The sequence below is a fragment of the Ursus americanus genome, chromosome 26, assembly GCF_024610735.1.
Source record: "Ursus americanus isolate L20-20 chromosome 26, mUrsAme1.1.p, whole genome shotgun sequence".
Classification (NCBI taxonomy): domain Eukaryota; kingdom Metazoa; phylum Chordata; class Mammalia; order Carnivora; family Ursidae; genus Ursus; species Ursus americanus.
Genome location: NC_142152.1, coordinates 34,029,964 through 34,044,224, shown reverse-complemented (window position 1 = coordinate 34,044,224; position 14,261 = coordinate 34,029,964).

Below are 14,261 nucleotides of genomic sequence, written 5' to 3'. Positions count from 1 at the left end.
GAAGGTAGGGGTTAGCACGGACCTGCATCCTATTTCATTCAATTAGGAAACAACTAACCAGCCCTCTGGCATGTAGATTATTTCCAGGTATGCTTCCAGAACACAAGTGTAGTCACGGTACTTTAAATCAGTGGTCCCCAACCCTGACTGTCACGTAGGGTAACTCGTGGAGCCTTTAAGAAAAAAAAAAGCCTGACTTCTTGGGCTTTGCCCCCAGAGATTCTGATTTAGTTGGTTTTTGGTAGAGCCTGGGCCTTGGGACTTTTAAAATCTCTAGTAAATAGCTGGACTTGAGAGTGCTTGTTATAAGCCCCATAAAGCGACGGGGGACAAATACGGCCCCGCCTCGGTCACCTTGCCCTTAGCATCCTTTCAGTTATAGGCAGGGTTCATCATCCCTTTTCTGATCAAAGACTCTGGATTTCCTTCAGGACTCAGCACCTCAGGCAGGGGCAAAGAGAGTCAACAGTGCAAGCAGGGGCTTCATGGATCCTTCACAGCTGGGTCTTCAGTGGAGGGAAAAGCATCTTTGGTTCCCTCCCCCAGACAGCATTTCTCTCAGCTGGCGATTCTTTTTCCTCTAAAGCGAAGCACATCCAAGCCACTTCCCATCGGGCAGTCGGTTTCAAGGGGTGTTACTAACAGCATCAATAACAAATGGCTCAGAATGCCCGGGCTTCATAACTCAGAAGAGTAAGGACAGTTTCCTACAGGCTTGCCAGTGCTGGGGCCCCCTGCTCAGCTCTCTGCAAAGAGCAGGAGGTGGCCGTGAACCTGGGGCTCCCCTCGTCTGGGAGGCTTGGGTGTCAGGGATCATTGTGGAGTTTGGAATGTTGATTGATGGTTTACGTGAGCTCGGCCCCCGGGCAGCTCTGAATTTCCCACTTGGGCTCAACACAGCACAAGGGTAAGTTTTCCTTTAATGTCAGGAACGGAAGGAAGGAAGGAAGGCTGTGTCTTGGTGATTTGAGGACCCATCGGTTTCAGAGGTGCCACATTTGGAACCAGACCTGAGTCTCTGGGGCTGGCCTTTTATTTGTCCACGTCAAAACGTGGCTTCCTGCTTCTAAGAAAAAAAGGCACGGAGAGACTCATAAAAGCAGGCTCAAAGGGCTTCTTGGACCTCAGATCGCTCTTTCCAAACATGGTCTGATGAGTTCAGTGTAAATGAATCAGAAGCATGTGGGATCAATTTACCTTAAAATACACTGGGGCCTAAAAATTAAGGGAAAAACGCCCTGGGGCAAAGTGTGTATGGTAAGGCCAAACCCAAAACATTTGGGAAACAGTTATAGAGGCTCCCAGGACCCAAAAAGCTGTTGGCTTCCCCCACCCCTTGGGAAACCTTATATTCACAAGATTGGGGATAAGCTTGCTTTCTGAGTCACAGCGTTGTGCTTCCCTGGAGTCTGATGGGACTGGCTGCTCCCTTGGGCTCAGATACCTGGGCTCTCGGAGCCGGAGCTTGTCGTCTTTGCCTCGTCCCCAAGCTGGGCCGAGAGCCTGTCATATGAGCCCTGCTCTGGACGGCTCCATCAGGTCCTGAGGGATGAAGGGTTCCTTGGTAGAAGGGGTGCCGGATGAAGAGCTGGGACACCTGCAAAAGTCCTTGTGTTACCTCCTGATCTTCTGGGTTCAACACAGATGAAAACTTCCATTCGGCTGCCTCTAATGCTAAAGCTTTGTGATTCCTTGAAATGTACTTGGGGGATGACAGCCAGCATTTCCATTAAACTGCAATTTTAGAGTTTCACAGCGGTTTGCCAATCATAACATTTTCTAATTGGCATGGAATCCACCTGCCTGTTACCTCTCAGGCCTGGGTAATGTACTTAGAAATTTTCTTAGGTAACTGTCTTGGCCCTTGGGGTGTTAATTTTCCAGATGGTGAAAATATTTGAGCAGGTCTGATTACTTCATTTTCAGTGGTATAAATGTATTTTTGTGGCCTGATTGTTTATTGTCATGTGTGTAAATTCTTCAGCTGGGTAAGCTGTGAGCCCGGAGAGCGATGATACGACAAAGAAGCAGGTATTCTCTATTCCCCTCTCAACACATGAAATCCTGTTCGCAGAAGGTTTTTGTCTTTAGGGGGGATGTGCTTTGGTTGAGCAACTATCCACCCAACTTCGGTTCAGCCAGTTTCTGAACAAGACCTACAGTCTACGGATACGATCGTTGCCCAAGGGTTTACGCAGCCTGTGAGACAAAACTGCACTACAGTGGGCTCTGTGCCTTTTAGCAGTGTGAACAAAATGATTTTGGTTAGATTGTCGTAATTATTAAGACATCTATTTTGTACAACAAAAATTCTCATGAATGTCTAGAGATACATATTTGAAATTTAGTATAAGATGCCTCTACTTACAATTATTAAATACATTGAAACAAAATCAATGTTAGGTGAAAATTTTCTCTCTTTTTGGTACACTTTGTACTTTGAGAACTTTCATTTATTTATTTACTTACCTACTTACTTACCTCGAGCATGAGCAGGGGGAGAGGAAGAAAGAGAATCTCAAGCAGACTCAGGTGCTGAATATGGAGCTTGACCCAAGACTTGAACTCAAGACCCTGAGATCATGACCTGAGCTGAAATCGGGAGTCAGACTCTCAACTGACTGAGCCACCCAGGCGCCCCCATACACTTTGTACTTTTGTTTGTTTTTGTTTTTTAAGATTTTATTTATCTATCTGAGAGAGTGAGAGCTATGAGCAGGGTGAGGGGCAGAGGGAGGCGCAAATGCCCTGCTGAGCAGGGAGCCCAATGTGGGCTCGGTCCTGGGCCCCCAGCCCTGGGACTCCGGGATCACGATCTGAGCCAGAGCCAAAGGCAGACAGCTTAACCAACTGAGCCATCGAGGTGCCCCAACACACTTTATACTTTGAAATGCAGTGTTTTCTTTTCTAGAAAAAAAAAAAAGCAAACAGTTGTTAAAGCTCTTCATTATTTTGGAACTGGCTGATACTTGTCAACCACAAATATACAGAGTTTTTCTTATCAGTATTTTTGTGCTCAGATTTCTCAGTGCCTTTATTTAACAGATCGCTGATGTCTCCATTAGAATCTGTGAGCAACGGAAAGATTAAAGAAAAGAAAACAGAAACTCTAGAGGCTTCAGAACAAAGGGAGTGCAGAGAGGCAAGATTTATCACTGGTAGCTCTAGTGAGGACAGCTGCCAGTTAGAATCTTTGACTTGCTAATGCTTCCTCATTGTGAATCTTTGCCTGCAGCCATCAGTGAAAGAAATCATGTGGGTGAGAAAACAGGTTTCAACTGTTTGGGAATGAGCTACTAAGTTGCCATCGTTGGTGTCCTCTCATAGAGGGGACTACATGTTCTTAGGCAGTGGCTGATAGAACTTTTGTTTTTTTCAGGAATTTGAGATATTCTTTTTTTTTTAAGACTTTATTTATTTACTAGAGAGAGAAAACGAGTGGGGGGAGGGGCAGAGAAAGGAGGAGAGAGAGAGAGAGAGAGAGAGAGAGAGAGAGAGAATGAGAATCAGGCTCCCCACTGAGCAGGGAGCCCGATCCCAGGACCCTGGGATCACGACCTGAGCTGAAAGCAGATGCCCAACCTCTGAACCACCCAGGCGCCCCGGAATTTAGGATATTCTTGAGCAATACTGTAAAATGAAGGTAGGGATAAATTGTACATAGATGCAAACATCAAGGTCATTATGACACCAGTTTATCAAGATTAACTAATTCATTATGACTGATTTAGGGCCAGAGAGTCATTGGATAGCTTGATGTCACGTAAAGGTAGTTTTTGTTTGGGGAGGATTGTTTTGGTTTCAACCTAGCTTTTTTCTAATTCTTGCTCTCCACTGTTCTGCAGAATGCACCTGATGTTGCAGAACCGGCCTGTCACAACGTAGCAGCTCTACTTTAAAAACTCTAGAACAGGTGCCTCGAGTTCTTCTGCATTTGAATGTACAAACTGGTGTAGGAAAGATGTAAGGATTCGAAGCCAACGGCCAAGAAAGAGTTCTCGAGAAGTCTTTGGTGCAAAAAGGTGATTTTATTAAAGCCCGGGGACAGGACCCGGGGGCAGAAAGAGCTGCCCCGGGGTCATGAGGAGTGGCCCATTATATACTTTCAAGTTGGGAGGGGGATTGGGAGAGTGTAAGTCTCTAAGGAATTTTGGAAGCAAGGTGTCCAGGACCTTGAGGGGGCCTAGCTATTGTTGGGAAAAGGTCACTTATTACTGCCTAGTAAAACGTGAGTCATGAGACTCTTCAGATGTAAATCGGTGAGCCATACCCTTGGGGGGTTTAGAGATAAAGGAAATTTCCAAAGGAATTTTTATGTGTTAAAGTAGACTTACAGGGTCCTGGGGGGTGGGGTGAGGCTAGGATTGCCTTTTGTGATTAGCAAAGTATTAACATCCAGAAGGTTGAGTCTCAGAGGAATGTCACTCTGCCTTTGAAGGACTTGTCAATGGGCTGTAGGTAGTAAGGAGATTTAATAATTTCTCCTGGCTTTGTTTCCCACGTCACAAACCGTTTGTAATTTATCTGTAATGTGGAGCATGGATTGCTGTTATGCTTGTGAAATATAACATCCCCTGCTCTTAAAAATGTTACCGAGAGAGCCATCACGGATGGGATGCCAGGCTGTGGCATTTGCAAATAACTTAGCTCTTTACAGTAACCTGTAGTCTTACATTTTGGGTTTGTTTTTAGCTGGTTCCGCATTGAAAAATATCCCATGGAGATTTCCACCCCAAGCCTGGCGTTTCCAAACAGCATTTTGCCCGTGTTTCTGAAAAGCAGACTCAAGCCTGGTCCAGTAACACTGCTGAAGTTTTCTGTGCAAAGGCACTATCGAAATCATCATCTACTTCTTCCAGGAAAATCACGGTTAGTCACAGGGATCTTTTCAGCTCAGAATTTATGCATATTTGGGGAGAGCTAGACCCCCTTGCTTTCTGCTTTTTTTCCCTGTTGGGACTTTGGAATGGATTCTCTTCTTAGGGTCCTCCATACCAGTTTTTAAAAAATCCCAGGGCATCATTTTTCATCATACAAGCCAGGACTTCTCACAAGCAGGTGGCGAAGAGCTCCCAGGTATCCTGTAGGGGTTCGGGGACAATAAGGCGCACGGAAAGGAGTGGGTTGCCTCACCTGGAGCAGCATCTCTGGATGGGGCAGGCCTGGGAGGAGAGGTGGTCGCTCCTTCCAGCTAATACCGAGCCAGTGCTCTGCTGATGCTTCATAGACATTCTGCTCTTCACAGGCATTCCCTGCGTGCTTGCATCTCGGGAAACTGCTTCAAGGTGGCTCTCATTCTTAATTTTCACCAGCTTTCACTCAGCGCTCCAACAACCTGCTGAAGGCTGAGGTGGGGAAGAAGGGACGGAGCGTGGACGTGGAGCTGGTGGTCTTACTCTTTCTCCGGAGGTTCAACTCCACTTCCTTGCTGTGCTTCTGAGTGAGGTCATGCGCTCGGGGAGGAGGAATTCTTCGCCCCTCTGCTCTCTCTTCCCATTTCTTCCCTGTCTTCTCTTCTTTCTCCTTTTTCCTTCTCTGACTTGTTCCTCCACCCCCACCATCGGATCTCCATCCTAAAGTCGGAAGGAGGGGATGAGGGCTAGGACCCACCCGGTGAAAGCACAGCGGGGTCTGAGGGCAAAGTACAGCCCTTCCAGCTCCTCTTGTCTTCTCTTCCCAGCACACAGAATTTCTCCCCAGGCTCCAGAACATCCCTTCTTGAATAGAGCCAGGACTGGCTTTTTTTTCTTCTTCTTCTTTTTCTCCGTCTTCTCCTGTTGTCCTGCACAAAAAAGAAAGTATCTTCAGCTGGTGATCTGACCTAAGGTCTTCCTTATGGTTGTTCTTCATGAGGATTCCTTCTCAGGGTTCCTTCTGATCACCAGTCTCTCCATTCTTGGGTCAATTTCCTTCATTTCAACAGCCCCTGTCCAGGAGTCAGGCTACCCCCACTCATTCCCAGAAATACATTTAAAAAAAAACCAGTATTTCTAGCCCTTTCTTTGTCCCTAGTCCATCATGGCATCCAGGGGCTGGACACGGTGCCTAGATTCTTCATGTAATCTGGAGCAAAGAGGCTGGGAAAAACCAGACTCCCTTTAAATACAGGACAGTACAGAGTCTCCAGAGACCAGGCTCTCTGCCAGCAACAGCCCTTCCCTTTCTTTGTAAAACGTAGTCATGCACTCTGCACAGATTCACAGATTATAGAATTATTCACCCAGACTATTCCAAAATGGTACCTAGTATGGGGGTTTTTTGGTTTTCGTTTTTTGCTTTTTGTTTTTGTTTTTAGTTTCAGAGGTAGAATTTAGTGATTCATCAGTTGCATACAACACCCTGTGCTCATTATATCACGTGCCTTCCTTAATGCCCATCACCCAGTTACCCCATCCCCCCATCCATCTCCCCTCCAGCGACCCTCAGTTTGTTCCCTAGAGTTAAGAGTCTCTTAGGGGCGCCTGGGTGGCTCAATCAGTGAAGCATCTGCCTTCGGCTCAGGTCATGATCCCAGGGTCCTGGGATTGAGCCCCGAGTCAAGCTTCCTGCTCAGTGGGAAGTCTGCTTCTCCCTCTCCCTCTGCCTGTCCTCTTGGTTTGTGCTCTCCCTCTCTCTCTCTCAAATAAAATAAATACAATCTTTTTTTTTTTTTTTTAAGAATCTCTTGTGGTTTGCGTCCCTCTCTGTTTTCATCGTATTTTATTTTTCCTTCCCTTCCCCTATGTTCATCTGTTTTGTTTCTTTACTCATATGTGGAATTTAAGAAACACAGTGTGGTTTTATGGATAGCAGCCTTTGGTCTTTTCAGTCTTTTGTATATCCTTGCAACTGGCACCCATACACCACGTTTTCACAGTGGGGTTGATATTTGGCTATGCCTTAAAGAATGACCAAGAATTCCTCAAGCAGAGGAAGGGAAGGGTTCTGGAAGACCAATGTGGTCAGAGCAGGGGATGAAGGGACACATGTGTGGCAGGGAGTGATGGAAGTTGAGGCCAGATTACTTATGTCCTGTTCATCTAATCGAGCTCGGACTTTGTTGGAGAGGCCGGCACTTCACAGAACACTGGTCCGTGGAGGTGCTAGCCAGTGCTCTCAGATGCAAGAGTTCACTTGCTTCATAAATTGGGGAATCTGAATCTCCTCTTTAAAGATTCACAATTGACATTAGAAAATTAAAGGCTCTGAGAAGTTCTGCAATAAAAAGGAAACATGTTTAATTTTGTATAAAGGTTAAACTTATTTGCAGGGGATGTTTCCCCCACTAGAACAACTATCAACATCTCCAGGAACAATTTTCTTTTGAGTTTGGGAATTGCTGTTGTCTACTGTGGGGAGCTATGGTAGGGGTTTTATTTTGTTTTGTTTTGCTTTTTAATTAGGGAAGGGACATGGTCTCATTTTTAGGCAGATCATTTTGGAAATGGTGTGTGGAGATGGGAGAGGCGGAAGTCAAGAAAACTGTTGTGGCTGTTCACATAAGAGATCATTATCTCTAAATTATCTTTCTAAAGAGTAAAGCTGACTAGTTTCTTCCTTGAAACGCTTTACTGACTTCCACCCTGCCCACAGGTTAAGGTTCAAATGCCTGAATGTGGTTGACACAGCCTTCCACAGTCTGGTCCCCGCCTGCTTCTCCAAAGTTATCTCCCACTGTTTGCCCCTCCTTTACAACCAATTCTGAAACAAATTCCCCGAACCTGAAAGGCTTATGTATTCTCTCCAGATGTTCTTGCTAGAGCTGTCCTCCTTGGCATTTCTCCTCTTTACTGACCTGGCAGATGCCTGTTCATCTGTCAACATTCCTGTCAGAGGTTCGTTCCTCTATGAGCTTTCCAGACCCATGCCCTGGCACCCCACCCCCTGCTCCTGTGTAGACCAAATCACTCCTTCTGCATTACCTGCATCTCCAAGGTTGTGATTGCCACACGGACTTCTAAACTGCAGACTCCTCCAGGACACGGCATGCTGCTCATCACTATAGACTGAGGGGCTGGCACAGTGCCTAGCACAAAGTAGGTGGTCCGTGTCATGTGAGTGAATGCGATCATAGAAACTGCAAGAGAAAATGGAGGAAAAGGGGAAAAATTCAAGAGAATTGAAATAGATGGAATCAATAGGTTTTGGTGACGTATTGGGTGTGGAGGCTAAGGGACCCCCAGAACCAGGCCAAAGAATATTTCACGAGGAGTGTCGGTAGTGGGGGAAGATGAATTCCATTTTAAGCTTGCTTCTTTATTTTTATTTTTATTTTTTTGTTGAGGTACAATTTACATACAGTGGCGTAAATGCGTAGGTCTCAACGACACCGATACCTTGGACGGAACTTGAGATGACTGTAAGATATCCAGCTGGAGGTATTCTGAAGATGGTCAGAAGTGTGTGTGTGTGTGTGTGTGTGTGTGTGTGTGTGTGTGTGTGTGTGTGTAAAGAGAGAATGTGGTGCTGGATATTGAGCTCTGGGGGTCCTTCTGAGAAGTGGTGCTGGGGATGCAGAGGTGGCCCCTTGGGGATGAGAGACTGAGGATCCCAGCTTTGACCTAGATGATCAAACACATTCAGTCATCCACTCACAGAGAGTCAGTCACTTCCTTGAGTGAGTGATGGGGTGCCTATCCTCAGTGATTATGGTCTGCACATACCACATGCGAGGAAAGAATGTTAAGATAAACAGAAGTGACTCATAGCCTAACATGAAAACTGAAAATTGCACTAACCATGCCACCTAGTAGCTTCCTGAAGCAGCAGAGTCATTTTCTAGTTAACCCATTAGGCAAATAAATGTTCTTGGTTGGAGGTTAGCGATCATTTTCCCCCAAAGTATACTGCATTTAATTAAATGTATAGGAAAAATTCCGTTGGCCTAAGGAGTTATGGTAATGTGGTGGGAATTGCTCTAGTCTAGAAGTCTAGACATGCTTGGTTCTTTTCCCAGCTCTCTCTGGAAAAAAGAGAGAACCCTTCTAGGTTCTCTTGACCTAGGGCAAGTCATGTGGCCTCTCGGAGCCTGAGAACCTTCTTTTGTGACCTATAGAAAATTTTAACCCTGAATCCTATATTTACTCAACTCCTTTTTTAAAAAAGGGTTTTATTTATTTGAGAGAGAAAGAGAATGCAAACATGAGAAGGGGGAGGGGCAGAGGAACAAGTAGACTCCCTGCTGAGTGGCGAGCCTGACTCAAGACTCAATCCCAGGACCCTGAGATCATGACCTGAGCTGAAGGCAGACGCTTAACTGACTGAGCCGCCCAGGTGCTCCTACTCAACTCCTCAACAAATTTTTATCCAGCTTCTACTCTGTTCTTGGCTCTGACCTGCTCTCACAACTCTTTGCTCTGGCCCCTGGCCAGATAGCCATCACTTTCAATTCAAAGCATGTCTGCATTCTTTACACCAGAGGATGGAAGAGTGAACTGGACACCACTCAGGTTCTTTATAGGAATTTTGCTCTGTACAATTCAGACACCTGGGTGTAATTGTGTCAGTCCAGAGAGGCAGGAGGACCAATGGGATTAAAGCTGAACAGAGCTGGATTTGGGTTCCAGTTCTGCCACTTACCAGCTTGTGACCTGAAGTAAGTTGCTTAGGTTTTATGAACTTCACTTTCCTCATCTGTTAAATGGAAATAATGGTACCTCCTTGTTGTTTTGAGAAATAAGATGTTGCACGTGGAAATGCTTGGTGCTTCTCTTCCCTATTATCCTAGCAAGCAGCAATTGTCCATGCCTTTCTTCACCTCAAATATTCTAAATATCCAAGCCATTCGCCTGAGCCACGACTCAGTTTATAAACAGTTCCTGGAATTTGAAGGACCAGAGTGGCCCCATTAGTTTCAGCCTACCCTTAGCAATTTCCATTTCATTTCAGACTTGAAATCATCTTGTCTGTCTTTCTTTCTTTTTTAAGATTTATTTATTTGAGAGAGAATGAGAGAGAGCACGCACACGTGAGAGGGGGGTGGAGGGTGGGATGGGCAGAGGAGGAGGGAGAAGAGAGAGAGAGAATCTCAAGCAGACTCCTGGCTGAGGGTGGAGCCTGACCCAGGGCTGGATCCCATGACCCTGAGATCATGACCTGAGCTGAAATCAAGAGTCAGACACTTAATTGACTGAACCACCCTGGCACCCCAAAATCACTGGCTCTTTCTACAAACTGGGAATATGGGTTCTAGCAACATTTCTACTCTTCCAATACCTTCTGGATGTCCCAGGGAGGTAGTTCTATTGAATTTTATTGATAATGCCCCATAGAGACCATATAAGTCTGAAACAATTTAGAGATTATGTCACAAGGTCCAATTACTTTCTTTACGATGAAGGACCTGAGGTGGGGCTGGGGAATGGACTAACCCCCTTGATCTGGTGGTAGACAGGCATGTGGGTTCCTTGATTCCTGCTCTAGCCCTTTTCCCCTTAGACCATCCTAAACCATCTCAACTGCTTGTATCTCAAGCGATTTGAAAGCTATTTGCTTAATCCACAGGGTGCTCCTTGCCCTTTTGTGTTGAAGGACATTCACTAATTGAGGACACTTTCATGTCCTTTCAGGAGACTCAGTAAGGTGAGTTCTGGCACTGTGAGGGACTGTGGAAGACCACACAGAGAGGCCAGAAGTGTGCAGCTCCAACTAGAGCTGAGATGGAATATGCGTCATCAGAAAAGGAAAAAGTTCAGAACCTTGGGTAGAAAATGGACAGCGACCTCTTCAGTCTAAGGATCTGTGATACAGAGAGAGAAGTAAAAAGTCTTCCCATGTGGCACTCTGGTCTTCAAAGTTAATGTGGATCATAAGTAGGCAGCCACTGTATGGACAGCTCTGGGTGATGGCGGAGGCAAAGTTTGATGACTGTGCATGAGGCCTGCCATGCCTGCCATGAGTCCTCTTCCTCCCCCCCCACCTCTCTCTCTCTCTCTCTCTCTCTCTCTCTCTCTCTCTCTCTCTCTCGCCTTCCCTCCTTCTACCCTCTCTTCTTTTCTTTCTTCCCCAAACTCACCTTGAGTATTTTTATATACCAGATCTTGTGCTAGATCCTTAACCGTGACTCTAAAGAGCTTGTGCTTCTTTCTCCTTGGTCGTCCTTCAAAGACTCATTTGTCTTTCTTACTTGTCTCCCTGCCTTTTTTTGCTTTTGTTCTTTCTTTTCCACCTCTCTGTTTTCTCCTTTCGCAGGTGTCTTTGTTTTATTGGTAACCCAAAAGCCAGCTGTGGTCTCCTTGGTCTACAAGGTCTAGATAATATTGCCTTGAACTCCTCATTCCATGCCCTATGGAATTCCAAAGTCCTTCCCGATTTCTGAAAATTCCTATGGGAGGCAGAGGGGCTTTTATTTTCATGGTCACCTCCGACTCCAAACACTAAACTTCTCTTAAATTCACTTGGTTCACAGACCCTTCTACTACCAACCCAGTCCCTTGCCGAGTTGACCCTGACATAAAACTCTGCCTGTTGCTTGATTTCCACAAAAACAAGATGAAACAACACTTTAGTGGATTGAGCAGTGTCCCCCCTCCCCCCATTCATGTCCACCTGGAACATCAAAATGTGAACTTATTTGGAAATAGGGTCTTTGGATATGTAATCAATCAAGTTAAGATGAGGTGATTGGAAAAAGGTAAGCCCAAATCCAATGACTGATGTTCTTATAGGAAAAATAGAGGACATATAAAGATACACAGAGAGGACGAAGGCCATGTGAACATGAAGCAGAGCTGGAATGATGTGGTCACAAGCCAAAAAGCACCAAGGATTTCCAGGAGCCATCAGAAGCTAGAAGGGGCAAGGAAGGATTCTTCTCTAGAGCCTTCAGAGGGAGCTTGGCTCTGCTGACACATTGATTTTGGACTTTGAGCCTCCAGAAATGTGAGAGAATAAATTTCAGTTGTTTTCATCCAAGTCTGTGGTGCTTTGCTACAGTACCCACGGGAAGCTAACACATACACCATCTTCATTTGGGTGTGTAGTCAGCTTTACCGAGGATTTGAGAGGGGAGATGAGACAGGAATGCACATTTTAACTCTCTGTCCCTGCTGTTTCACTGGCTCCCTCTTCCATGCACATCCTGTCTCCTCATACTTTCTGCCCTTGAAGTCCCCAAACTCCAAATCCATCTTACCCTATGATGCAGAACTCCAGCTCTCAAACTCAGCCCCCAGCCCACCGTTCAGGCCAAAACCCTCCTGATTCTCATGCATTCTCTGCATGAAAATACTTTGCAAGGACTGGCAGCCCCTCTCAGAAGGGAGATGTGGATTTAAAGAGTCACACCTATTCCCCTGTTGGGAGAAGTATTTCTTTTCTGCTTCCTGTTCTTCAGCCTGCTGGAGACTGTGGAGTATGCTTCTTTACCTGCACCCACCCTTAGAATGCTCAGGGTATGGGTTGTAGAAATCAGGGGGACTTGTCCATCTGTCATTCAGTAGATGCTGCCCTGGGCACTTTGGGGAGACAATCAAAGAATAGGAGAGGTTGTCCCATCCTCGAGGACTTCCAGAAGACTGCCCTTAGCTTTTCTTCTTTTAGAGCTTTGTTCGGTTGGTTTGATCTCTCCCATATTCTAATAACAATCTCTTACATTCTACTTCTTCCTCCTCCCCCTCTATATTTCCTCTTCTAAGTGTCTACGTTTAGAGAGCTTTAAAGTTCTGTCACCCTTTGTATTCTATTTTTTTTGTGCTTACAAATTTCCAAGACCTGTGGAACAGTGTTGTTTTTTCCAATTTTTTATAGGAAATAAGGAAAACCAAGCCCAGGGGTGAAGTAAATTGCCCAAGATCAACTGTGTTTAAGTGACAGCTTGCCATGCCTTTCTGAGAGTAGTGTGAACCTCAGCCATTAGCCTGGAAAAATCCACTTAATTTAGATGAACAATCTTCTTGTTAGCGTGAGAGCTTGGGATCCGTAAGCTTGATTCCATTTAGACACTCTCTGTTTTAAGAACTGATTTCTAGCCTGATTTTAAATTAAGTTTATTCAATGGTTTGAAGAACTCTTGTGTTTTGACTCTGGTTTCAGAGAAATATTCTTACTAGGTTACACGAATATTTTGAAACTCAGTCCTTACTTTTTTTTTATTCAATAAAAGTTTGCACAAACAATGCATCCCACAGGAGAAACTTATGCCAGATCCCAGATGTTTAACACGTTTGCTTCAGATACTGGAGTTCATGGCCTCTTGTGCTTGTTAAACCAAAAAATGTAAGAGCATAGAAATGATTTTTAATATCTACGAGCGCTGCAAGGCCAGGCTGGATTCTGGGCAACGGCAACATTTCAACAACCTTTTGGTCACAGGTTTTTCATGTGTGTGTGTGTGTGTGTGTGTAATTTTTTAAATGATCCAAGCAGACAGTTCAAGGAGGAGAAGCATGAACTCTTTAGTTTTGACTCAATTTCAGATCTGGCTGATCTATGTAGAAATGTTCAAAAAGTTCCTTTTCTAAATCCTGACATTCACTCTGACTTGTAATCACGCATCTGGGTCTGCCATTTGATCAACCAACCATTTGTTGATGAGTTTTGGGGTTCAGAATGCCATCATACTGATAACAGCCCTCATCTACTGGGGACTTACTGTGCCGATCACTATACTGTGTCTTTGTTCATGTTGTATCATTCAACCCTCATACCCATCACCTTTCAAGGCTATTACTTCGGTCTCATCCACCCTCCTTTCTTGCCTTCATTATAGTTAGTGGGCTAGCCAGCCTCTCTGCTTCCAGCTTTGCTCCTGCTCCCCGATGTCCCCTCTCAACCCAACAGCTAGAGTGATCCAAATAAAAGTTAAATCTGTTCATGTCATTCCTCTACTCCAAACCTTCCAATAGCTTTTCAGCCTATTCAGAATAAAAGCAAAAGTCTTTACGATGGCTCATGCTATCTCTTTTACTCTGAACCCTGCCCTATGCTCCTCTGTCCCTGGTTTCCCCTTCTCCCTCTCTTCCTCTTGCTCCAATTGCTCCAGTCCTCTCACTGCTTCTTAAATATGCCAAGCAAGTTTCTTCTGTATGGTTCATTAGTACAGCAGAGGTTAAAGCACACTTATAATATTATGTCTATTAAGGTAGGAATGTGGGAGATAGTTTATTTCAAACAATTAGCAATAAGTTCATGATCTGTTGGTGGAGATTTAAAAAAAAATATCTAAATCCCACAAGAATTCATTTTTTTTCTGCAATCTTTGCTGTAGGAAATTTAGCCAAAGATAAATTTTCCCTTATAAATGGAAGAAGTCAAAGTTAGTGGGGCAAAGCATTTTTATCCCA